The sequence below is a fragment of the Amblyomma americanum genome, chromosome 1 (genome assembly GCF_052857255.1).
Source record: "Amblyomma americanum isolate KBUSLIRL-KWMA chromosome 1, ASM5285725v1, whole genome shotgun sequence".
Classification (NCBI taxonomy): domain Eukaryota; kingdom Metazoa; phylum Arthropoda; class Arachnida; order Ixodida; family Ixodidae; genus Amblyomma; species Amblyomma americanum.
Window position 1 is genome coordinate 113,400,763 of NC_135497.1, and position 26,460 is coordinate 113,427,222.

Genomic DNA, 26,460 nt, shown 5'->3' on the forward strand with positions numbered 1-26,460 from the left:
CAAGACCTTCAATAATGACTTCTGAGTGCAACAACACGCTCTAGTGAGAAATTTCAGCACTTAGGTTTGCAATGGATGTGCATGTGCTACACCCCCTGTAAGGACCCTAGCACGCAACGATTAATCTCTGAGCCGTGCTCACGACATAGCTGCAATCATCACGAACGGATGTTGCAACATGGATTCTTTTGCTTGCACGAAACACGACAATATTTTGTGCAACGATAAGTCTCGCATTCCAACCATTGACCGCCGTTGAAGCTGACCGTCACCCGATTTGTTTTTTATATATTGAAATGGAAGTTAGGGTTAAGCCTGCTTACATTAAGCAGTTATTTATTGACAAAAAATTAAATCGCAATTGTGGCTACCGACAGCCTTGCGACTTCAATAGATGTGCAACGTTGTCTACTATCGTGCGGTATACAGGAGGTCTTACCTAAGACTTTCTGCAATTTTAAAAAATAGGTTTTTCAGAAGAGATATTTTTCGGCATAGCATTGTCAGCGGTGTAGCGTATCAGAATGGTTAAAATGTTTACTATTCAGTATTAGTTGACCAGCCTGCTAGTTAGCACGCCTTTGCTGTGTTCTGCTGCAATACGTCGCTGAGAATGCTATGACGAAAAAAAGCGCTTTTCTAATTAAAAAGTCTATTTTTAAATATTACAGGAAGTCATATGTGAAACACTCCGTATAAGAACTTTTTTGAGAACCATATTCTGGTTTTCTCCAACTTCACATACTTAATAATCGTGGCGAAAAGCACTTTTCGTCGAGTCTGTTTTAAAAAAAAATCGTATAAATAGCTCAGGATTGGGCTTAGGGCGCAGGCTGAAAACAGCAGGGTTGAAAGGGCGCATTGCGATCTGCCGGGATTTTTTATACTCTGAACCTTTCGGCGACAAAGGCGGCCTCTTCTCTCCTTTTCGCTATTTGTCATTCATGGAAAGAAGGAGAGTGCTTACGGACTAGTAAAAAGAAGATTGGAATCCAAACCATTGTCGCCTGGGCAGGCAGCCACCGAGGAATTCGAAATTAAATGCATGAATGAAAGGTCGTGCGGTCGCGAAAGGGTGCACTGTGCAGCTCCCGAAAGAGCTAGGCGTGTGAGGTGAGCTCATCGCCAGGCAAGAAACCTGCTCTGGGAGGCTTCGTCGCTGCTAAAACTAGCGTAATCAGGGTGCTAATGTCGCCATTTTTTTTCTGGGGGGGGGGGGGGTGAGCTAATCTACATGTGGCAAAGGTGTCCATAATATTACCCATAGCAAAAAGCAGTATTATGGCTTCAAACAATCGTCCAAGCAGTAAAAGTGAGAATTAAAAACTGGACTTTTCGGATTGAGCAGACTTCGATGTCGGGGCGAGACCAAGATATATCTTTCTTCAAAGCAAATTATTTCAAATGTATCGTGCGCGTAGTCAACACAAAGATCTGCAGGACAACCGGGCTGGTGCTGCCGATAGCTGTCTTTTCGTCGCAAAATTGCCCAACATTCTCTTTTCCATAAACTTATACAATTTCCCTCACTGGCACAACACACTCACACTTCCACTAAGCCGAACATCGCGCCGTCTATTTAACACTTTAAGTCTGCAGCGTTTACATGGTTCCACTAGTGCATTCCATAAATTCTTGACATAAGCCATACAACCTTGAAACCATCTGGGCATGCGTTGAAATCCACCACCGTAAAACAATCCTTGGTCTATGTTATCACTCCCCGAACTTCACATCAAACTTCTGCGAACAGTTGCACGATGTTATTAATAGCGCCTACTTCCGACATCCTAAGGCTGATATTTTTTTTACTCGGTGACTTTAACTTCCCGAACATTTCCTGGTCTTCCAGTTCGCCTACTCTAAATCCGTTCTCTTCTGTTAGTAACGATTTCTTAAATCTTTGCTCAGTCTTTTCGTTATCTCAGTTAGTCACTCAACGCAAGCTACCGCAAACACCTTGGATTACTAACATCACGCCCCGATCTCGTCCCGCATGTAACATACCTGCCCGTGTTAAGTGACCATTTAGCTATTCATTTTGAAATATGTGCCTCACCGCTTGAAACTAACAGGATAAAAAAGTGATCAGGGACTACAACAAAGCTAATTTCGAGGTCATTAACAATGAGCTGTCTCTATTCCATGACACCTTCCTTGATGGTTTCGAAACTCGGTCAGTAGAAAATAATTGGAGCATCTTCAGTAACCAAATCTAACAACTAATCGATAAGCACATTCCCCTACGAACCATTTCTTGCAACTCAAACGCACCTTGGTATAACCTTCACCTCAAAAGATTATCGAACAAGAAAAAACGCCTCTTTCGTAGTGCTTCACGTTCCCCTTCAGACGCCCGATGGAGCGCCTATACGGCCGCTAATAACGCATATGTAACCGCACTCAAGAACTCCAAGAGTAATTTCCTCAATAATACCTTACCCTCCATGCTTACGAATGATCCCCGAAAATTCTGGCGCACAGTTAACCCAAGAAAAGTCGACTCAGTCACTTAACAGTACGACTCCCTATACCGGATGCAGACTGCCCCGATGAATGAAACAAAACTTTCAGTAATCTTTGTAATTTGTCCTTTCACAGCATTACCACCCTCTCAGTCATATGCGTACCCTATAATGGACCCCATCTGCATTGATCCTAGCGGCATCATGAAATTATTTGACAACCTTAAAACATCATCTAGCCCCGGCACTGACCTAATTAACAGCAAGTTATTGAAAAGCCCACGAACGTACTCATCACTTATGCTTTGCAACATTTTTCAGCAGCCCATCGACTCCTGCACTCTTCCTGCTGACTGGAAAGTCGGGAAGGTGGTCCCGGTCCACAAATCAGGTAGCAAAAGTTCTCCTCTCAAATTTCATTAACCAGTATTCCCTGCAAATTACTAGAGCACATCCTGTACTCCCATATTACTAACTTTCTGGAAACTAACTCGTTCTTCAACAGCGCCCAGCACGGTTTCCGAAAATTTCTTTCATGTGAAACGCAATTAGCATCATTCACTCACAATCTTCATATTATCATTGACAAAGGCTCAATAGCTGACTGCATATTTCGTCATTTCAAGAAAGCTTTTGAAAAAGTTTGTCATCGACTCCTCCTCTTCAAACTAGCCAAACTAAACCTTGAACCTAACATCCTACTTTGGCTTGAACAATTTTTTTTAAACCGTTCCCAGTTTGTATCATCTAACAATCGCAACTCCTCATTATGTTCCGCTGGTTCTGGCGTGCCTCGGGGCTCTGTGTTAGGTCTTCTGTTGTTCCTAATATACATTACTGACCTACCTGACTGTGTATCTTCTAACATTTATTTATTTGCTGATGATTGTGTCGCCCATCGGGAAATTAACAGTTCGGACGATACTAATGCCTTGCAACATGATATGGATGCTATTACTAATTGGTGTGACTTGTGGAAAATGGACCTTAATACATCTAAATGTAAAGCATTACGTGTCTCTAGAAATTCCTGCAGTCCTAGCGTCTATTACCTAAATAACAGTGCGCTCGAATCCGTCACTTCCTATCGTTATCTCGGCATCGAAAGCTCTTCTGATCTTACTTGCTCCATTCACATTAACACCATAAATAACATTGCTAATCGCACGCTTGGTTATCTTCGCCGTAATTTTTCTTCTGCCCTCAGCTCATTTAAAGTTCTCCTGTACAAGACACTAATCCGTAGCAAACTAGAATACGCTGCATCCATTTGGGACCCTAGCTGTGCTAACCGAACCTATGCCCTGGGGCTTGTCCAGAATAACTACGTTCGTTTCATTCCGCATAACTACCATCGTACTGCTAGCGTATCATCAATGAAACACACGTTAAACCTTCCTTCATTAGCTTCTCGTCGGAAATTTTCTCGAATTTGCTTATTCCATAAAATTTTTCATATTTGTCCCAAGATTCGTAGCGCACTCATCCCTTCGCCTTCGTACATCTCATCTCGTCTGCATCGCGCTCACAAGGTTGTAATTGCTCCACTCAGGACGAAAACATGCAGCAACACCTTCGTACCTCGAACATCCAAAGGCTGGAACCACCTTCCCGGATCGATTGCCAGCATTGTAGACATTACTCATTTTAGAACCGCATTAGCCACCATTGTATATGTCGATCATTAATTTGTCTACTTCTTGTTATCTCTTCTCTATTGTATTTATGTCATTCAACCACTCCCCTCTGTAATGCCCCAGGCCGTGAGGGTAAAATAAATAAATAAACAATAGAATGAGCTGCTAAAGCCCGTAGCAACTGAGCGCGATCCCAATAAACTGAAGAATACACTCTTAGAGCATATTTATGATTAGCTGCAATTAACAGGTATTTCCTTCTACTCATGTACCACAGCAGCACTTATTAAGATTTTTATCGAGTTACTTGTATCACCCTAATCCGTATTATGTGCACCTCTTTGCTTAGGCGCCGCGGTGGCTCAGTGGTTGTGGCCCTCGGTTGCTGACCCCAAAGACTCGGGTTCGATCCCGGCCGCGGAGGTCGCATTTCGATGGAGGCGAAATTTCAGAGGCACATCTACTGTGCGATGCCAGCCCACATTAAGGACAGGGGGTCAAAATTTTCGTGGCCTTTCACTACGGCGTCCCTCATATTCTGAGTCGCTTTGGGACGTTAAACCACTATAAACCTAAATTTAAACCTAAGCATCGTTGCTCTTACTTTTATCGCCGAATGGCCGCAGTGTACCCAAGTATGTTTGCTTCACCCTTTTGATATGCCGATCAAAATTTGTTCGCCTTCTTTGCATTGCTATGTAATCATATTGTACTTTTGTTTTTGCCCCCTCCCCAAGCTTATCTAATACGCCACCTAAGGGCCCTTAAGAGACAACAAATCATCATGGTGGTGGTGATGATGATGATTATCTGCTGAGCTCTGCAGAAGGTCATCAAGCACTGACCAATAATTATTTAAGCTGTGGTTCCACCTTGCCATGGGAGCAAAATTTACAACTGCATGTAAACAAGCTCAGTATTCCTCCTAGGAAATCCGGAAGCATGATGGTGACATATGGCATCCTTACTAACAAAAGGCAGTGTCGAAAGCATCGCATGACGGAACTCTTATTAAGCATTAATTTCAATCATTAGAGATAATAGATAACCGATAAATAACGGGTAAAGGAAATGAACTCCTTGCCTGTTTCCACCGCAGGTGCAACCAGGACGGCACGCCGAGGCGGTCTAGTCCGGTGCGGTTTAAATAAATAAATAGTCGAAAGTCGCATTGCGTGCACCACTTTTCCTTTACTGTCGACTGCTTTGCAATATTCCGCAGTATTCAGCGATATAAGCGGTAGCAAAAAGCTTGACGCGTATGGTTGTGTAAGGCTTCTGCAACAGCGAATTGAGGTAAGTGGCTTTCTTGATTTGATTAGAATGTATTTGCAATCATTAAATGCCTCTCTAAACTATGCTTTGCACCAGCAGGAAAAAGAAATACCCATAGGCTCTTCCTTAGTGCCAGTCCTGTCAGATTAGGTGGTTTGAAAGCACAAAACCGGCACTAACATTGTGAAATACTGTAGACATGGGATGGCTATTTCATTTGCCTAAGCCCTCTTTTCTCGAAGGTGCTTGCCAATACAGAAATTTTAAGAACATTCGGAGACGCGCACTGGGGCCTATAATATCAGTTGAGAGTGTAAATGTGTCGTGCGGGAAATTTTCGAATTTAAGCTTAATCTTTAAACGCTACCAGACATATAACTTGGAGGCCGAAAACTTGGGGTGAGCGTACCAGGGCAGGGTAGTGAGGGCCTCGTTAAGACACATGCATGAAAGAAGCCCAGAGTCATTCAAACGAAGGAAAGCGCAAGGGAATGTTTTTAATAGTTGTGTTGATTAGTTGAGTAGTCAATACAGATACAAGATAATTATAAGAAAAATAGCAGAAAAGACAACAATATGCCGCTAGTTGAATCCGAACCGGCAATCTCCGCATGCCACGTCCAGTGCTCTATGAACTGAGCTAAGGAGTCGGCCGTCTCCGCTTCGCATGTTACTTCAGCTGTGTGCAGTCTAACGTTGACAGTGTTCACTCGCGCCACTTCCAATCATAGCGGCAGCCGTGGAAAGTCCTGCCTCAATCGTCAACGTCCTACGCCCACTTGCCGTTTCAAGAAGCAGGCTCTTTACAGGAAACCTGAAAGCTCTTTTTTATCCGATCATGATAAAAATGCATCAGGAGTCGATCAGTTATTCTATTAAAAAAATAAATGGCATTTATCAAAACCGTCTATCTGGGCGCCGCCGCGTATCAGAGTTGTGCGGCGAACATTTATTATATGTGGGGAACGCAAGCTGGATTTGCCGTCAGTGACGCTAGCACTGGTTTCATTTTTTTTTAACTTACACATTTACTGTGAATCCACTGGACATTTTAACAGGGAGGACGTTTAGCACAAAGCGCATAAAGTATAAAAATATAACAGTGTTAAAAATGACCGATAAAGATAGCTTATACCAGGAAAGAACATAATGGCAATATAGGGCGAATATAGCACCACACTTAAATAAGCTTCATTACCACACTAATACAAAGGAGACATAATGTCTAAAAACATGAGCACATACGATAGTTTAGTCATATGTATATAGTTTTATTACAAAAAATAAAAGGAAATAGTGGTAAAACCATACAAGAATAAAAAGGAAACTACTAAGGCGTGATGACACTTTCAAATCTCTAATTATGAGCGAAGGTGATTTTCTATTAGCTATGCAATAATGTCGAGGGATGACCTTAAGCAGAGCAGGATGCGCTGCTGGTAATCGAATGACCAAGGTTGTTCTAGTCTCTTATGCAAGTAGAAAAAATGAATATATCAAACAGAGGGAGTGGAAGTGCTCTTTTAGTTCTTCTTGATGTGTATGCAGTGTTGGTCTTGTCTCTGAAGCCATGATGTACCTAGTTTTATCAATGTTATGTTGGTTATCAATGTTATACAGCACTTTTAGTCGTGCAAGTTTTGCTCTATATTCCAGAGTGAGAAGACCGCCTGCATTGAGCAGTTCGGTGGGATGAGTCAGTAGGCCTGTACTAGTGCAAGAGTGCAAGTACGCCTCTTTCTTTGGATAGCTTCTAATTTTCCTATGAGGTACTTAGTGAGCCGAAACCAAGCAATGTTCGTACATTCTAGCGCAGATCTTAAGAAAGCATTGCATGCCATCTGTTTTGTTGTCTGCTGGACTTGTCGGAGATGTCTCCTGAGGAACATCAGGTGTTTTAAGGCGGCTGATGTGACCTAGTTGACATCTAATTCCCATCTCAGATCATGTGATATTACTACGCTGAGGTATTTATAACTGTCAACTCTACTGAGAGCGATGTTATCAACCGTGCAGCAATAAGAAGACTACTGTTCTTTCTATGGTTATTGTGAAAACTTACTTATTAACATTAAAGGCCATTTTCCAGTCTACACACCACCTAGACACGGATTCTGCAGTGGGGTATAGTGCAATGTGGTCACATGATGTATTTATTACGCGGTAAGTAAAACAATAATCTGCAAAAAGTTTAATATCAGCATTACAAAACAGGGCACATCGGTGATGAAAATTAAAAACAAAACTGGAGCTAAGACGGAGCCCTCAGGTACTCCTGATGTTGCAGGTGTGATTGTGGAACACTGATGGGAGCGTTCTGACAAGTATAGTCCTTGATCCAATTATAAACGACGCCGCTGCCAAATGTACATTTTAATATTGTAGTTTCTTGAGTGATACGTGGTCGAAAGCCTTTGAGAAATGCAAAAAAAAAATTATATCTACTTGTTTCTGACTGCCGATGCTCAAGGACAGATCATGTATTAGTTCCCAAAGCAGAGTAACACTTGACAGTCCACTTCGGACGCCATGCTGGAATGGAGGCACGAAGAGTTCTCGTTCAAGATATGTGGTTATAGGCTTGGCCATAATGGGTTTATTTTTATTTATTCATACTGTTAACCCTCTGCATGAGGGTCATTACAGGGAGGGAAACATATACAGACACAAGTGCAATTCTCTTCGCTAAAAAAAAGAAACACTCAAATGCACAGAATTACAGATTTGCACAGCAATCTTCCAGGAACGCGTTCACACCTATCACAAATTTTTCTACATCTGTTTGGTCCACAACGTCACTTGGTAGTTGATTCCAAATTTCTACAGCATCGGGAAAAAAGGAGTAGCGATAGACATCAGTACGTGTAATAATAGGTTGTAATACCTTACTGTGATTTTTCCGAGGGCAACGCTTCAGGGGAGGTGTAACATAGTGATGTTTATTAACTTTGACTTTATCATTCATTATCAGAAAAAAAGTTTCAATTTCTGCTTTGTTCTTCTTACTTCTAGTGATTCTAACTGACACTCTTTTAGCATTGCTGTGACTGAATCAGTGCGGCGGTATTTAGAGCATATAAAACGTGCTGACATCCTTTGCAATCTTTCCAGTTGCCGTTTTAAACCCTTTTGATGAGGACTCCACACTGCACTTGCGTACTCTATGATTGGCCGCACGACCGTCTTGTACGCAATCAATTTAATTTCTCTAGTCGCATTCGGCAACTTCCTCCTCAGAAAACAGACCTTCTGGTAGGCTTTTAAATAGACATTTTCAATATGGGTGCGCCAGTCAAGATTATTTGTTAATGTCACTCCCAAATACTTGAGACACTTTACTTGATCTAAGGAATTTTCACCGATATTGTATCGTAACTTCATAACATTCTGCTTCCTTGTTACTTGCATGTTACATGCATTAAGTTCATATGGTGTGCAAATTGCAGATGTACGTTCCAGATTTGTGAACAGGTATCACTTTGACGATTTTCCATTATTTCGGGAGAGTACATGTTGATGATGATGAACTTTGATGGCGAAAGGGCGTCGGTGGCAAAAAAGCACCATGGCACGAGGTTGTTTTTTCTACTCTAGATGGGGTCAAAGACCCACTTAACAATCATTTAGCCCTAAAGAAGCCGAGCACCAGGCAGGGGAAAGCTTGTGCCCATTGCTTCAACAGTGGGCAGCCAGCGGCACTGCGGACCGAACCCCGCACCTCCAGCATGCGAGGCGGATGCTCAGACGAGTAGGCCACCTCTGCGGCGTGGTAGTGTAGATGTGGATAATGAGTTAATAATTAGTATGCACAAGTATTCAGCAATGCAGTCAACATATCTGGCTTGGTTTACGGTTCATTAGGGTTTAACGTCCCAAAGCGACTCAGGCTATGAGGGACGCCGTAGTGAAGGTCTCCGGGAATTTCGACCACCTGGGGCTCTTTAACGTGCACTGACATCGCACAGCACATGGGCCTCTAGAATTCCGCCTCCATCGAAATTCGACCGCTGAAGGTCGGGATCGAACCCGCGTCTTTCGGGTCAGCAGCCGAGCGCCACAACCACTGAGCCACGGCGGCGGCTAACCGAAAAAGACCGGTATCCTTAACATGCACGCCGTAGCTAGCTGGCTATTGAGTAGAAGTTGCAGTCAGGCATAGGGAAAAAAATGAACAGTGAGTGGAAGTGAGGGGCTCGGAGGGTCATGGTGCAGCGTTGGATAAAGTATCGCAGTTGTGAGCTTTCATGTACTGCTCCACTACATCACACGCCTCTGTAGACTTGGAGGCTCCACCGCGCCACCAGACGTCTGCTGGCGTACCACGGTTCACCTCCATCACTCGCTTAAGTCAGTTGCTTGGTTATGCAGGTTTCTCCACTGTATATAAGGAGAATGGAAGCCAAGCATAACCATTACGGAAAAGTGTCATGCTCTAGTTACTGCGACGGTTAAGCGGCAATTACAACGCTGTCGTCAACACGCAGACCACGTGGTACCCCGCCTTCTCGCTCAACGTAGAGCAACCCAGCGTTAACATGGCGACCCATATTTTATGAGTAAGCTTCCCCTTTCTTACAGCTCCATCATTTAATTTCGGTTACATTTTATTGGTGATAGGATTTCCGACTACAAGCATTGATATACGTGGTATACCAGTAATTAACGACCATTTGTGCGTCAATTACTGGAAAATCGATTACTAACGCTGACAAAGAATGCAAGATATGCTATAAGTAACCTTTGACCGCGCAGGAATGCAGGTTTTGTACACCAATAAGCGCCGGTATTAATCTGCAGGAAATAATGAACCGAAAACGGCGTTCTGAAATGTACTCTGAAAGACGTCCGTGTCAAATTTTCAAACGATAAAAACTAAAAAGTCCAATCCCCCCCCCCCCCCTCCTTATAAACTATAGGCACACTCTTGGCCAACGGTTGCCTAAAGTTTCAACGCCACCTTTTTCCTTGCCTTTTTTTATGTCGACATGTTCTTTCCGGTCCTGTGTCGATGGGTGGAATGGATGGATGCATGAAAGGTAGGAGCGTTCCCTTTGAAACGGGGTGGGTGGCAGCTGCCACCATGAGCGGCTTTTTTTTCTTGATAAATATTTAATGGTGTAATACGTCGGCCTATAAATTCGCGAATTTTCTTTGAATACAATTTTTAGTTTTGCACTCCTAACCTTTCGCGGGGCTGATAGGCGCTCTTCGATTTCCGCGTTTGCCGGAAGCACGAGTTTTTCAACCTCGGGGCGAGTTTACGGCGCCTCCTCGTTCGCTATAACCGAGTGGTGAGGCCCCATTGTTTGTTTTATCTTAGACGAATTGCCATTGCTCTAGTGCATATCTTGGCGGTAGCATCGCACTCGTTCGTAATAAGCGAGCGTTCATTAAATCCGCAGCCGCGAAAAGTGGGCTCGACTGCATTAAAATTATTCAAGATATTTAGGGAATCACGTGCAGGGCCAGATTCATGGGTTACTCTGGACGGAGTTTGTTTAGGGGGGGGGGGGGGGGATGATTTCTCGGAAACGCAGTAAACAGCTCGCGCGCTGCGTTCTTGTCTTGTCCGTTATTTGCATTGTCGCGTCGAGCATTGAGCGTAAAACACGATCAAACGATCAACTAGCCCCGTTAGTTCTCTTATTTAGATAAATAGCACTTGGAATTGCTTTATGTGACGCCATTTCGGCAGTAACGCCTTAATTTTTATTGCTCAGAGCTGTGTCTATAGCATTTATGTCGAAAATGTAAGGGCCACTGTGATCTGCCTCAGCTTTTTGAGTGCCCCGCAGTCGCAAACCTAGATATAAAACTGTTGTACTCCGAAGGTGCAAAATTTAAGGAGAGTTCTTCTTTCCATCTAGAGTTTTAGACAGCGAACAGTGGTGTAGAAACGCGACGCTACATCCCGCTAACTTCCGATAACAATTGCGAAGTGGTCTTTGTACTTCTGATAACGGCTGTGGATGTGAAGACACCTAATACCGCAATTGCGCCTGTTAAAAAAAAAACTACTAATATGTACACAATCTCTATTGCAGGTTTTTTTTTCATGGGTATCGCCAATGGCCCTGATGTCTCCGCACTTTTCCCAAGCTTGGCGTTGTTCGCCTTGCTTCGAGCTCTTTCTGGCCTGTAGCGTATTTCAGCACGACACTAAATAATGATTGCAGGCTGGGTGACGCTTCTCCTTCTGGGAAAGCGGGCGGTAAAAACAGAGGCGACGCCCAGCATATAGGATGTATCCCGCCGTAATAACCCAACTTCAGCGCCACCCGCTGGCAAAGAAAACGCGTTTGAGCGCCTCACCGCGGCCAGAAGCAGGGCTCGTCTTTCATGGATTCTCGTGTTAATCGGGGCCGCCCAGTGACACAATGCACAGCGCTGCTTTCCTCCCAGCGCAGACAAAGGCTCACTCCAGCGTGGGGAATTTCTACCACACATGTTCTTTTCGCCGGCCTTAGCGGGAGGTGGTATTTCAATAAAGGCGGCGTTATGAGTATTTCCTTCTCCGCGATCGCTTCGCGGCGCTATATGAAGGCGGTGATATATAATCTCGACGGCGCGCTTTCCTTCGCGTCACCCCTGCTGGAAGACGTGGCCCCACCCTTTTCCCCTTGACTCCCTTGCCCTCTGTTTCACCAATCCAGCGTCAGAGGAAAACATATGACCCAGAGGGGCAAAGGAGTCCATACGCCAGGCTGTGTTTTCCGCAGCAAGCAGGAGGTAGCTTTCGTATCGTGGTAGGCTCAGTTTCTCAGCGCACAGTTCATTGCCATGCAGTTGCCTGCATAATGATTTGCTTCTGGGCGGTTCTGTTTCAGAGTTCGCAGGGGATGCTTGTTCCATTCCTATGTGGGGAAGCAACACTAATGAGAATTCGCAGTTGGACTAGCGAAAGCCTAATGTATGACTTCCAGCTATACTGCATGGAACGGCAACACAGGTGCTTGCGAAAGAGGTCAATATATGAAGCCAGGGAAAGCGTAGCTGAACTTTATTAGCTTCTTTTTTTATTTCGAGAAGAAAACTTCTGAGCACAATGCACGTAACGACAATATATCGTTCGGATTGTGTTAATGACATCATTCTGTCGCAAGAAATCGCGAAAAGATGACAAGTTTACTACGGTACTCATCTGTGATCGCAGGCTATTGCAGTCTATTATTATGCAGGGAATGAATGATCTTGAAAAATATATGAGTTGCACATAATGCGTTTTGTTTTGCTACCATTGTCAAGTGTGTGGCAGCGTTGAATGATGATACAGTTTATAAAATCAAGTTAGACAAGACAACTGGCGTTGACAAGATAGTAGTTCGAACTCGGCACGTTGTTTTAATGCTGTGACGCTGATTAAACGTGCATAAGGAGAAAAGACGAAGCAAACAGTGGATTTTTGAAGGGATCCAGTGTTGCTTAAATGACATATGCTTTATGAGGATCCCATATGGCTGAAGCGTATTCAATTTTCCAAGTACAGCTTTCTGGGACATCATTTTTAATTCTGAGGCAACTCTGGAGTATTGTAATATACTGTTATAAAGATATTGAGGGGAATGTTCTGAGCTTCGAATGCGTAGTAAAATGATCAGAAACCGAACGGGGTTCGTTTTTGACAAAAGAAAAGCGGTAAAGTACAAGCTTCTCGAGGGGAGTTCTGCGGATATGTTTATTGCTATTGTGCGATCTTACGATATTAAAAATTTGCGTTATTAAAGAACGTCCCGTCGAAAATATGCGCTTGCCCGAAATTTCTAGGTTAGCGGGCGGATAAGGGTGACAAGCAAATTTCTTTAAATGTTAAGGTGCATGCTTAAGGTTATGCCTCAGAGGATAAGTAGGCGGTTATCTGATGCCTAACGGTGTTAATATAGACAATGCTAAGATAAGCTGAAATTTAGATAAATTCCAAAGTACTTGTAGGTTTCCCAAGTCTACGCTGGTGTTATTAAGGAAGCAGACTTTAGTATTTCGAGCCCTACGGTTGGTGAATGACATAAGCTTTGTTTTACAAGCATTAAGAGGCATTCTACAGGAAAAACAGCAAGCGTTCTCCACATCAGGATCAAATTATAAGGAATGACAGTTAGTGTGATTGGTAACGTCCATACATATAACGTAATTTTTTGCGAATAATTTAATTATAGATGAAAACATTTGGGTAGATGATTATTGGAATTTAAAAGTCAAGGGGACCCAGTGCGCTACGCTGGGGAACTCTAGATGCTACTTTGACCGGCGGAGACTTAGTCATTAACACAGCTTGACTGTTTTTTTTATAATAGAGGAAGGACTCTTTAATACACGCTAGAACATCTGGAAGAGTATTTAATTGTGTTAATTTTATTAGAAGCCTGTGATAGGGAACGTGATCGAAAGCTTTAAATATATACTAGAAACGCTGCGCTAAACTATAATCATGTGTCTGCAGTGGAAAATGTATCGTTATCGTAAATACAGCGAGTTGGGTGTCACATTAATAACCCCTGCGAAAACTATTCTGGTAGCTAAAAATCATTGTGTTCATCAAGTTAATTCCTTGAGTATGTTTGATGGGCTCGAGGGGTTTACAGTTGTTGCTAGTTATTATAAGTGAAACAGACCGATCTTCGCATATAAAAATAATTGTTACTTTCGCGATTCTTCAGGTGCTCGTATAGCCTCCGAGGTAGCGTCTTGTACAGAAACTTCGCACATAACCAGGAAACCTTTCTTCTGGTTGTCCCATCCGAACTCCATCCAGAAATCTCGCATGCTTGCCACGACGAGCCTTCGGCCGGCCATTTGAGTGTCGCTCAAACATTCGCATGCATTCGTGCGAAGTGCTATAGGGGACACAGCCTGGGAAGGCGCTGCGGATGCCAGTGAACAGCGCCCTCTCCGAGCGACTCCTCCTAGTTGATCGGGCAGGACGACGAGCTTCGCCACTGACTTGTGCGCGACTGCCTCGGCCGCACGTGAAGGAAACTAGTTGCGCGCGCGCTCGTTCTTTCTGACTAGCTCTTTGGCGCCGTTGTGAGACGAGCTCGCTTCGCGCAAGCTATGCTCTCTCCGCTCGTGCATGGACGCTGTTGTGAGAGAAGAGCGCGCCCGCTCGAGGATTGTCCTCACGCTTTGACACTGCTGCGAAAATTTTGCGCGCGCTCGCGTGCTGAGCAGCTTGTGTGCGCTGCGTCGAGCAAATAGTCCAAAAGAGCGCGTTTTCGTCACGCTCTAGTTTTGTGCCCAGAGCGCATAACCGCGTGGTGTACGAAGCGAAAACTGAAATTGACGCCTACCTTCGAAAGAAACTGCGGCACGAATGCGTTTCGCGTTTTTTTTTCTTCGTGTCTTCAAATAGTGCTAGCTCGGCTCGATCTGCTTGCTTCCGCCGTGCGTGCTGGTGACATGTTTCTGCTACCTTTTTCTTTTCCCTTTGCGCGGTGTTTCAATGGATTTGGCGCTATGCTGCTCACCCCAGTGTCACAGATGAAATCGCGCCGCGTTTAGATTTGTGCGAAATACGAAAGCGAATTTCTGAATCCTATTCTGTTGAGCTTTGAGAGTTTTAGCATGGGCGTGCGGCAGACACTGCCAATATGGTAACGCATTGCCGTTCCTACCAGTGTCGCGCTTGCGTAGCCGCTTCTGCCATATGGTCGTATTTACAGGAGATGGAGTATTTTCGTAGCATATAGATATCTAAAAATAATATCTGTTAATTTGGAGCCCTTCAAAAACGGCTTTGCGCACAATCTACGTACAGCCTTAGGACGTTAAGCTCACAAACCACAGGCACGACTCAGTTCTGATGCGCATCGACGGGGCACGTAACACTATTGCGCGGCGGCCCGAGGTCTACAGTCTGTAATCTGCAGAGCCACACTGCTATCGCGTGTGTACGACAGAGACACAAGGTTAGTTCACATGTGGAATCGTGTCTGCCATCTTCGCCTTCGCAGAGAAGTCCACAAGTCAAGCAAGACGCTTCCCCACCTTTAGGCAACGACGGTGCCGCGTGCCACTTCGAGCACCGCGTAAAAACTGCCCACCGTTGGACATAAATGGCGCAATGTGCATTCGTCAGGCTGTGTTCGCATCCGCCACGCCCACGAGGAGACGGGCGCGAGCAGCACGCAGAGAGAAAGCGCGCGCAGCACTCGAACACGGCCAGTCAGAGCGCCGCGGCGACGACGCGCCCGATCGACGCTTCAGAATTCCGCCGCTACGGGAGGAGCACGGCGCTGTCGTCGCGCGGCAAACTTAAGGTTGAGGCCCAAGCTGCTGTTTTCAGTCCAGCACAAAGTGAAAACATGCCGCGACTACCAGAGGAGAAAGACGCCACCCGTGAGACCTGCGGGGCTTCTCCAGATTATACCACCGCCTACAGCACCTTTCCAAGTGGGCATGGACCTGCGGGGCCCATTCCCACTGTCGTACTAGGATAGCAAATGAAATGTCGTAGCGACAGATTGTTTAACGTAGTACATTGAGACACAGCCGCTTACCCGCCCCACTGCTGCTGAATTGGCTCAGTTTTTTGTAACATCCATAGTCTTGCGTCACGTTGCACTGTCGGTCGTCACCACAGACCGCGGCACCGCCTTTATAGCTGACTTAATGCGGTATCTCTCCGAGCGTTACCCAGCACCTCTACCAGAAGGTGCAACGAAGACTTGCCACAGTAGCTCTGGGACAGCACAACAGCACAGAAGATTTCTCTCCAACCAGATGGCTGACTCGACACAGCCGCACACCCATTTTGTCCTCGACATCCGCTCGCCAATGAGCACGCGGCAACATCAAGATGATAATGTCTTTCAAAAGAGTGTTCACAATTATTGATAAAGATTTAAAAAGCTGTTTATAAGTATCTTATTATTAAAATCAAGGTGATCGGAGCCAATAGCAATCTTGAGGCTGTCGAATAGGGTAAGAATACCACCTTTATTGACGACATTTTTCTGGTGCGCAAATGTTGAAAAATTGCTGCATTATGGGCGGAGAAGTAATGTCTGCACGGGTAACACTGATGAAAATTTATCGTTAAGAAGGTGCGTGCACACAGTTTCAGTGACTAGACGCCGTACTTTTGATGTCTGTTATATACTATATCAGGATGGGAATTAGGTTGAAGACACGCTAGAATCAGTGACTTAATAACATTAGACAATGATGACGAATTTTTAAAAGAAGTAACTGATATTCCTTATCGCAATACCTGTAGTTGTTCCACGGTCTTGATTGCTTGCCGGTACAAACGTTTTTAACGCAGGAATGCATCTAGCTGCTACATTTTCAACTCTCTTTGTCCGCGCATTTTTGTCCGTCCGTCCACACCAGAAGAAAACTCCAGAAAATGAAACATACGCGGAAAAGTATAGGTCTGAGTGGGATTCGAACCCACGCTTTTTAGGTGTCAGTGTGGGTAGTGGGTTTAGGCAACGCGCTACGCTGAAGAGCAAACGGGGCTGCTGTTCTTTTCATGCGGCATGCAGGTCGTAAAACTTAAGCAGAAGGCACATTTTTATGCAATAGCTTGCAATTAGTAAGACATAAGCAATAACAGCGCTGCTAAAAACTAGTGCTACTTTCACACGCAGGAAACCCCAAAGAAGAAAACAAAGATGTGTACTGTGAAAGGCACCGTACGAGAGAAAAATTTCATTCCCTTGTGAATGCACGTTATCCTCACGAGATGATCAAAGAGAGACTCCTTGAAAGAGCTGCAGCTTTTTATCCGTTTGAAAATCTCTATAAATATGCTTGTGCCAACGATTGCGTCCTCACTCCTTGCAACCACCCAACCGACCTCACCTGAAACCAAAATATGCAAAACCTCAGAAAATTATATAAGTTTTAAATATAAATTGTTATTTCACCTAAAAACATAAAATCACCCTTTTAATGATGGAAACATTCTCAGCACTGATTTTTGATCTGTTCTGCAATATATGACACCTGCTAAAAGGTAAAGATTGCGTGTAGTGAAGCTTAACTGGAACATTTTATATTGGCTCTAAAGTCATATTTCTCATCACGTGTGGTGTTTTTCCCGAGACAATGCGCAAATATTCTTTGCTTTTCTTGCGGACTAGCAATGCAGTCAATGCGACCGCATAGCCTGACAGATCCCATAGAAGGCCGGTGGCCCTTTCTGGACGCCAACAATACAACCATTCCATAAGAAAGGTTTTCGAGCCTCTGGAATCTACTGCAAGCTTTTATACAATAAATCTATAAATTTACAGCGCAAAAAGCCGGTATCAGACATTTGAACACTTGGTATACATGGGTTAAGACGACGAAGTCTATGTGTGAACCGAGGTGCACTTTTATGGTATTTGATGGTGATGACTAGGACATACTCTTCAGTGAGGTTAGTCAAGGTGGTTTCAAGTGATAGCCATTTTAATTCAAATTGGAGAGATTAATAATGAGCCAAGAAGTGCTCAGAAAAGGTTTGTAGTTTAGAAATTGGGGTTGCAAAATTAGCGCGGAAATAGCAACGAATTCGCTTCGCGGTAGTTTTCTTTTGATCGAATAGATGAGTGATGACCCGGTGAAAATTTCGTGATAGAATAGCCCACTTAAAGGAATTATGCAGGCTAATTTTTCTTTAACGTTTAGATTTTTATATAAAAACTATGAGGTACGTCGGCGTGGTCCGTGCAGATGGATTGTACAGCGAGGCGAACATTATTTAAATCACAGATCTAAATAATTAGATATTTATTAAAACAAACTAATCAACTTTTATTTTTAATTTGAGGGGGCACGACTATATTGCAAAACTGATGGCCGCTAACATCGGAGGCGAGCCCAGTTTTTCGGTTTTCTTAATCGGCAGCATGGTTCGAAATATCGAACATCAAAAATACGCATTTAAGCTCGTTGAGTTGGCTTTCCCGCATTGCATATATATAAGATAGCGTCGCTAGCATTTCTTTTGTATAAAATGCAAAAGCCGCTTGCGTATTCTATGATGTAAAAAGTTACCTTTTATTTCATTTTTTTTATTTAAGAAATTCTGCGGACATGTTCTGTGCCCAAGCTGCAAAGGGAAAATACATAAAGGAGTACCAGTGATCATGCCATCAGACAACACGAAAATATTAGCAAGAGCAATAATACGCCGTATACTATTATTCTACCCCAATACATAATAGAATAATGCAACTGAGGAATGCATTGCAACTACAGCAAACACCTGCCGAGCTTACAGCACATCAATCAAGGACGGTGAAAAAACTGGAATTTGTTAGGTAGAGCGTTCCATTCGGAAACTCTACTAGAAAAAAATGAGGGCAAAACTAGATTTAAGACTAAAGCTAGGCTTATGGCGTGAGGATCGTGTAGAATGTTTGGTGATGTAGTTTCGGGTCGGATACCAAGCCTGGAGTAGTACAATGATTAGAATAAGTTGAGACAGGCTTTCTTTCTTCTTTCTACCACTGGTTCCAACACTGCAAGCTTGAAATGAGAGTATTGGCGCCTATACCGAATGAAGATGAAGCAAACCGCAAGAAATTCTGTGTGTCATTTGTTGCGTAGGGGTCCCATGCAGTGCTGGCATATTCGAGAGTGGGCCTTACAATGGAGTTATCTGCCTTCAGCCTAATGGACTGGGGCAACTGTCCACCCGAAACTTCACAAATCTGAGTTTCTTGCGGGCGGAGGAGCATATAGTATGAATGTGTTTCGTCCATTTCAGCCGGCAAGTTATTGTGACACCTAAGTACTTATATTTTTACATCTCTAACTAAATTATTATTGATGCTAGTCTTAAAGTTGAATTTCTTAATTTTTGTACTGATGCGAAAATGAACTGTTTTATCAAAGTTAACAGCGGGAAGTTGACAACCATTTGTCGGTTATCACACCATTTAGCTAGTAATTGCAAATTTGCGTTCAGAACAAGCTGATCATTAACTGATTTGATAGCATTAAAAATAATACAACCATCAGCAATCAGCTTAACAGACACAGAGAGTTCTAGATATCGTCCGAGGTCATATAAATATGAAACAGCACTGAACCCTAAACCGACCCCTCGAGTAAACATGAGTTCCTCGGAGAAACGGGAATCGGCTCCATCGATGTTTACAAACGACTTCCATTATGCTGAATATATTGCGACGCAATTAATGGTTTGATCCTGAATGCCTATCATTTTCATTTTTTATTAGTTTATTAGAAGGAACTCTGTGAAAAGCTTTAAAGTACTATAAAAAATAATGACAACCTCACCACAACGGTCAGGCACTTTAGCAAGTGACCACCAGCTGTGTTGTAGTTGAGAATCCTCGTAGAAGACCATGTTGTGCGTTACTTATTATTCCAGATTATTCTAAAAAGCTGACGTATTTTGTGAGTACGTGTTCTAGCACTCAGCTTCAAGTATAAATTAGTGAGATTGGGCGCTAATTATCAACTTCCATTCGGCTGCCATTTTTAAAAACCGGGACCACATCGTAAATTTTCCATTCGTCAGGTACAATACACAATTCATGAGATTTATTGAGTAGTATTGTCAAGAATTCAGCCGATATTTCAGAATATATTTTAAGAAAGGTTGCGGGAATATAATCCGAACCGGAGAATCTCTACGGGTCTAGCCGCAAGAGGAGCTCTGCGATCCCTTCTTTGCTAAGAGTCCTGTAAAGACTGATCGGGAAATGATCGTTGAGCGTTGGATTAGGTTTGGTAAAGACACTTTGGAAATACGCATTAAATGTATACGTCATCTTATTTTTGTATGCAATAGCAAAGTGATTGACGATTATCGTGTAAAGGTTCCGAGTTCCTTTATTTGATAGAAACTTCCAAAATTTACTGCGGTTTTCAGCGACGAAATGACCAAGCGTCTAACTAAAGTAGGGCTGTCTTGATTCACGCAACTATGACGCAATGGCAGTTTTTAGGCTGCTTTAGGTAGCGCTTTTTTGTCTCCGGTAACATTTTAGTTTATGTTTATTGTGGATTTTTTCTAGTTACTCAAGTATGTGTCCTATCTACCTTGTTTTTTCTATCTGGAACAAAGTTGTCCAAGCACTAGTGGCAGAGAGACCTAAACCTTACCCAAACCGCATTAACATCGGTATCGAGTGATTGTAGCAAATATTCTAAATAGGATTCAATACTGTAAGGATCCGGTCAAGCAAAATTTTTTACTCTTACAAACCTTGCAAACCTAGGTAAGTCTAGAGTGAGAGAAGAGGTCGACTTTTACTGCCCCTTTCCTTTCCTTGAAACGAATTTTTTCGCTTAACGGCCTTCGCGAACAGTCGACCCGCCGCGGTGGCTCAGTGGTTAGGCCGCTTGGCTACTGATCCGGAGTTCCCGAGTTCGAACCCGACCGCGGCGGCTGCGTTTTTATGGAGGCAAAACGCTAAGGCGCCCGTGTGCTGTGCGATGTCAGTGCACGTTAAAGATCCCTAGGTTGTCGAAATTATTGCGGTGCCCTCCACTACGGCACCTCTTCGTTTCTTCTTTTACTCCCTCCTTTATCCCTTCCCTTACGGCGCGGTTCAGGTGTCCAACAATATATGAGACAGATACTGCGCCATTTCCTTTCCCCAAAAACCAATTATTATTATTATTATTATTCGCCGTGCAGAACAAACAGGTGAAAGATAATGAAGACAACAATATCTAAAAGTACTGTGCCCAGTTCTGCACACGGCGCGAGGAGCTGCGGTGATGCCCGAGGGGTCTAAGGTAGCGGGGAGATAAGCAGGGCTGTTTGCGCAGACGGTTTACACCCACCTTGGGGCTGCAAAATTTTCCTGCTGGATACCACTCGAACGGAAAGTTTCGGCCTATTTCGGGTAAGCTCGCCCTCATGTTCGGTGTCAAGTTTTCTGTCATGTCCGCACGATGCGCGCTTGATGTTGCCGAGAATGGGCGGCAAAAAGGTTTGATTATTAAGAAGGTATCACGCGAGAAAATGATCACAATACCGACTGAAACAATTTCTGAAGGAGCCGAAGTGTCTGCGCAGCTATTTCTACCAACAGCTGAGGATATTGGCTGAGAATGTGTTCATATTTTTCAGAGCGTATACGAAGCTTCAGAGGCGTTACGTAAAATTAATATAACGCACCGTGACAATGCAAACGAAAATAACCGCTTTAGAGCGCACCGTATATGTTCTGCTCTCTGGGAATAAGCTCAGCGCTTTATTCGTTTTGTGCACTCACAAGCAAGTAGTCTGAAGAAATAAAAATTTCAACAGCAACACCACATGCGTCTGAGCATTTGCTGCAAAAATAATGCTGGAGAACAGAAGGTTAGTTCCTTGCTAAAAATCCGGGAACGTCGTCCCCCGGTATTTTTACACGTTTTCTTTTTCCCTGTTTGTCCACATTATTTCAGCTCTAGGAGAATTAGCACAGGAGTGGAACGGTGGGCGCCAGAACCATCCCTCGAGGGAGCACGCTAGCCATTCGAGGTAGTACGACATGCTTACCTTCCAAGATTTTTAGTACAAAAATAATCAAGCGCGCCAAAGGACACGCTAAAAGAGAATCAGACGAAGTTGCACAAAAATCCTGATATCAGGAATTGACTTTTTGATCGCGGCGAGTTTTCTACGTTTTGTTTTGTTCACTTAGTAATAATACTGCCTCGCTAGATGCAACCCCCTATTGGCCCAACCCGTTTATAATGCCACGTTGGTTCAATTTGGTTTAATGTTGGTTTTGTCAAGTGTACGCCATTTCTGCCTTGCCTTCCCTGGATTCTCTTGTTTTGTACCTGATCCCCTGGGCTTTGCTGAACACGTGTACCATACTGTGTGTCTGAATTTATTGCCTGCGTAGGTTGCACTGCCTCTGGTTGTCACTTGGTGCGGCCATCATGAGAAGAAATTTTATTTGACAGTAGCTGTCCCCCGTCAGTTGTTTGCTTTTGTGCCGTGCTGTTTATTGTGCCGTTTTGCAAAGGAATTCTTCACTCTGCTCTGCCATCTTTTGGGCACCAGCGTCAAATTAAATTGCGATCCCGTCGAGGGATCGCATCGCTCTATATTTATTTATTTTTTGCGACGAGACGGCCGTCAGGGTATACATAAGTCTAAACCGACTAGAAAGGTCATTCAACCGCAAGGCCCACTCCACCGCCTGGCAGGAATCTTGTGCTCAACTTTTCTGTTCTCCTGGATTCCACGTATTCTTCGGCAAGCCTGGAACTTAGAACTGGAGGGCGTCTTTAGGAGCCAAAGAGCCGCGTTGTATCACGCTTGCCTTGGCGTGCAGCCATTGCCGCCCATCAATGAGGGCTATAGCATGAGTCTGCGAAGGGATGCTTGGATCACATTTGCGAACCAATATTTTTAAAGACGGGCGTTGTCCTGAAGTAAAATAATGCATTCTAAAACCGTACGCATTTATACCGCCTATGCAGACGTCACTTAACCAGGACTAGAAAACTTTCAAGTAGAAAAAAAAATCTCAAGTTACACAGCAGCTCGCAATGTTAAAAGCGCCTGAATGAACTTCGCATGTCCCAAGGTTCTTTTCGTTGCTTTAATGGCAGAAAAGGCGGAGAAGTCGGCCGGGGGAAACATGACCCAAGTCTGCTACTCCGCACTAGGCGGTGATAATACTGGCTTCTTAGCTGGTATGAGTGGTTCTGAAACACTACGAATGTTGGAGAACTAAACACATATGTCATTTGGGAGCAAGTAGTAGTAGTAAAGACTTTTATTCGACCATAATTTATAGGCCGAGCATGTCGACCGCCTGGGCGACCAGAAGCCGCTGTTCTTCTTCCCCTTCAGCGCCAAGCCAGTCGAGCCAGGTGGTGATGGATAGAAAGGGTGGGGGGAAGGAACCCGACTGCTGAGCAGCCGAGCAATAGAAGAGGCAATGGGCCAGGTCCGCATAGATGCAGGGGCAGTTGGGACAGGAAGGGTCCGATCGATAGCGATAGAGGAAGAGGCGGGACGGGGTGATAACTGCATTCATCTGAATGTGCCGAAGAAGGCGAGACTCCGGCACCGTGAGTGATGGATGAGGAGGAGGGTAAAGGCGTTTGTCGAGGCGGAGCTCAAGGTAGACCTCTTTTATGGTGCGGCGAAGGGTGAGCCTCCCACCGTTCTCCGAGGGCTTGGGCCAGGGGATCAACGGTGCCCGGAAAAGTGTGTCGCGGGCGAGCTGATGAGCCAGCTCATTGCCGTCAATCCCTGAATGCCCAGGGACCCAGCGGAGGAAAACGATGGAAGGCTGCAGTGCGGAGACCGCTCGTTCGACCTCCTGTTGGAGAGAAGGGGTCAGGGTGCGTTTCTGTATGTGGTGTATAGCGGCTTGTGAGTCTGAATAGACTGTGTACTCTTGGAGAGAGGGAAGGAGGGCAAATGACTGGAGGGCATGCGCAATCGCGAGGACCTCGAGGGACAATGCGTCTGGAGGGTGTAGATACGGCCCGCTGGTGTGGGTTTCAGGAGCAGGGAGGTGTGGATGGTACAGGGCGTAGCCGCAGGAACCTCGAGGAGCCACGAAGGAGGCATCCGTGTAAGCTACACCCTGGGTATCAATGAGAGGGGAATGGTGCTGTGCGGCCGCATGACGACGTCCGGCATGCAGGACGGGGGACGTGTTGGTCGGGAGGGGAAGGATACGAAGATTGGGAGCGGGGGTGGGAATAGGAGAGGTAAACGGGGAGATTGGAATGGGCGAGATACCCGCTTGAGTCAATAACCACTGACCCTGACGGGTAAGGGAAAGCCGGGCAAGTTGCGAGTCACGATGGAGACTGAGAAGAGAACGAAGAGGATGGAAGAGGCCTGTGGCAAAGAGCTTAGTGGTAGAGGTAGTGATAGGGAGGTTGAGAGCTGCCTTGTAGAGGCCCACAAGGGCAGTCTCGAGAGTGTTAAGTTGAGTCTGATTGAAGGAAGCGTAGGGTGCAAAGTACAAGACTTTGTTGAGGGCCAGCGCGTGGGCAACGCGGCACGCGTGAGCCTCGTGGAGACCTGAGCGTCGAGTGACCACGCGCCGCAGGAGGTGAGTTACAGAGTGGCAGGTGGTGACAGCGCGGTGGAGGGCTTGCACATTCTTAGCCGCATGCAAAGGGAAGCCAAGAACTTTGCACTGTGTGACGACAGGAATGGGAGAGCCAGAAAGGTGGAGAGAGACGAAGTGGTTGTGTGAGCGCTGGTAGGAGGAATGGTTGAGAAGGAGAAGCTCGGATTTCTCAGGAGCAGGAGAGAGGCCAGCGGTGGTGAGAAAGGAGTCGATGAGATCTAGGCCACGTTGCAGGGTGTCCTGTACGTGACCGGGAGAGCCAGATGAACACCAGAGAGTGATGTCATCGGCGTAAAATATATGATGCAGGTCGGGAATTTCAGCTAGCTGGGAGGCGAGAGGGGCCATAGCGAGATTGAAAAGGGTAGGAGAGAGAACAGCACCTTGAGGAGTGCCACGGGTGAGGTGGTGTGGGTTAGACAAGTGGGTATCTACACGAAAGCGAGCCACACGTTTAGAGAGGAATGAGCGGATATAGGAGTACATGCGGGAGCCACAATCCAAAGAGGCGAGTTGAGAAAGGATGTGATCGTGGCAAACACCGTCAAAGGCCTTGCGAACATCGACAGTCACAAGTGCGTAAATTTGAGTGGGTGTAGGGGACAGGAACGTTTGCTGGAGAATCAGAAACATGTCCTGTGCACAGACGCGGCATCGGAAGCCAATGAGAGAATGGGGGAAGAATTCCCGTGCCTCAAGAAAATCAGAGAGGCGAGTCAGAGCCATTCGCTCAAGGGTCTTACCAACGCACGACGTCAGGGAGATTGGGCGGAGGTTAGAGAGAGAGGGAGGTTTGCCCGGCTTTGGAATCATAGAAATAAGGGAGGATGTCCAGGAGCTCGGCAAGCAGCCGCTCTCCCAGGCCTCATTGTAGATTTCAAGGAGGAATTCTTTGGCGCAGTCAGGAAGGTTACGAAGTGTGGTGTATGTAATGGCATCCTCACCGGGAGCCGAGCGTGTAGAATTAGCAGCCAGAGCAGATTCGAGCTCCCGGAGAGTGAAGCATTGGTCCAGATCGGGGTTAGGTCCACCTGAGTACACCGGGTAGGAGGGTGCCAGAGGGGGCGGGATGTAGAGAGAGGCGAGTTGATCAAAAACTTCGGAGGGAGTCCCCTGAGTGAGGGCTTTAGCTAGAGTGGGAGCAAGGGCAGGCTTATTGCCAAGGAGGGATTTAAAGAGAGACCATGCGGATCGCGAGTGCAATGCAGAATCAAGGCCATCACAAAGAGCACTCCAACGAGAGTGCTCGAGGGAGGCGCAGTGGGCGACGATCTCAGCCCGCAGAGCAGTGATCCGGGAGGAAAGTTGGGCATTGTGTGGTTGGGAGCGAAAGGAGCGTTGAAGACGTTTACGGCGACGCCATAAACGGATAAGGTATGGATCTGGGTCCTGGATTGGGTAACGAGAGCGAACGCGACGGCTACTGGACGTGAGCGCTGCAGAGATGCGCGACGTCCAGTCGTCGTAGGATTGAAAGGAGTCGGAGGCGAGATTAGTGCGAAAAGCATGCCAGTCAGTGTGAATAACCGGATGACAGCGAGGGATGTGGGAAAGAGAGGTGGTGATATGGATGAGAAAGTGGTCACTTAGAAGAGTTTCGGCTGTCGCCTGCCAGTGAAAGGAAAGTGAACCCCGAGAGAAAGTGAGGTCGGGTGTCGTGGGGCGCTGTGAGGCAATGCCCGCTCGAGTAGGAGAGCCAGGAGTATTAAGAAGGGTGAGGTGGCGTTCCTGGGCCAGACAATGCAGGAGGCGGCCGGGTTTGAGGGTTTGTGGGTAGCCCCAGAGTGTGTGAGGGGAATTAAAGTCACCACCAAAGAGGAGATGGGAGGTAGAAGGAAGAGAGTGAAGGAATTTGCCCAGAGCAGAGAATAAAGAGGAAGTGACAGGGGGGTTGTAAAAAGACAAAAGGACGAGTGAGATGCGGGAAGAAGGGTGGTAATAAACCACACAAACTAAATATTTAAGGAGGGTGGAGGGGATGTCAATTTGCTCTACGAGCACGTCACTGCGTACATAAATAGACGCAAGTGGCGTGGCCGTAGTGGCATGGTAGGCGCGGTAGCCTGGGACATT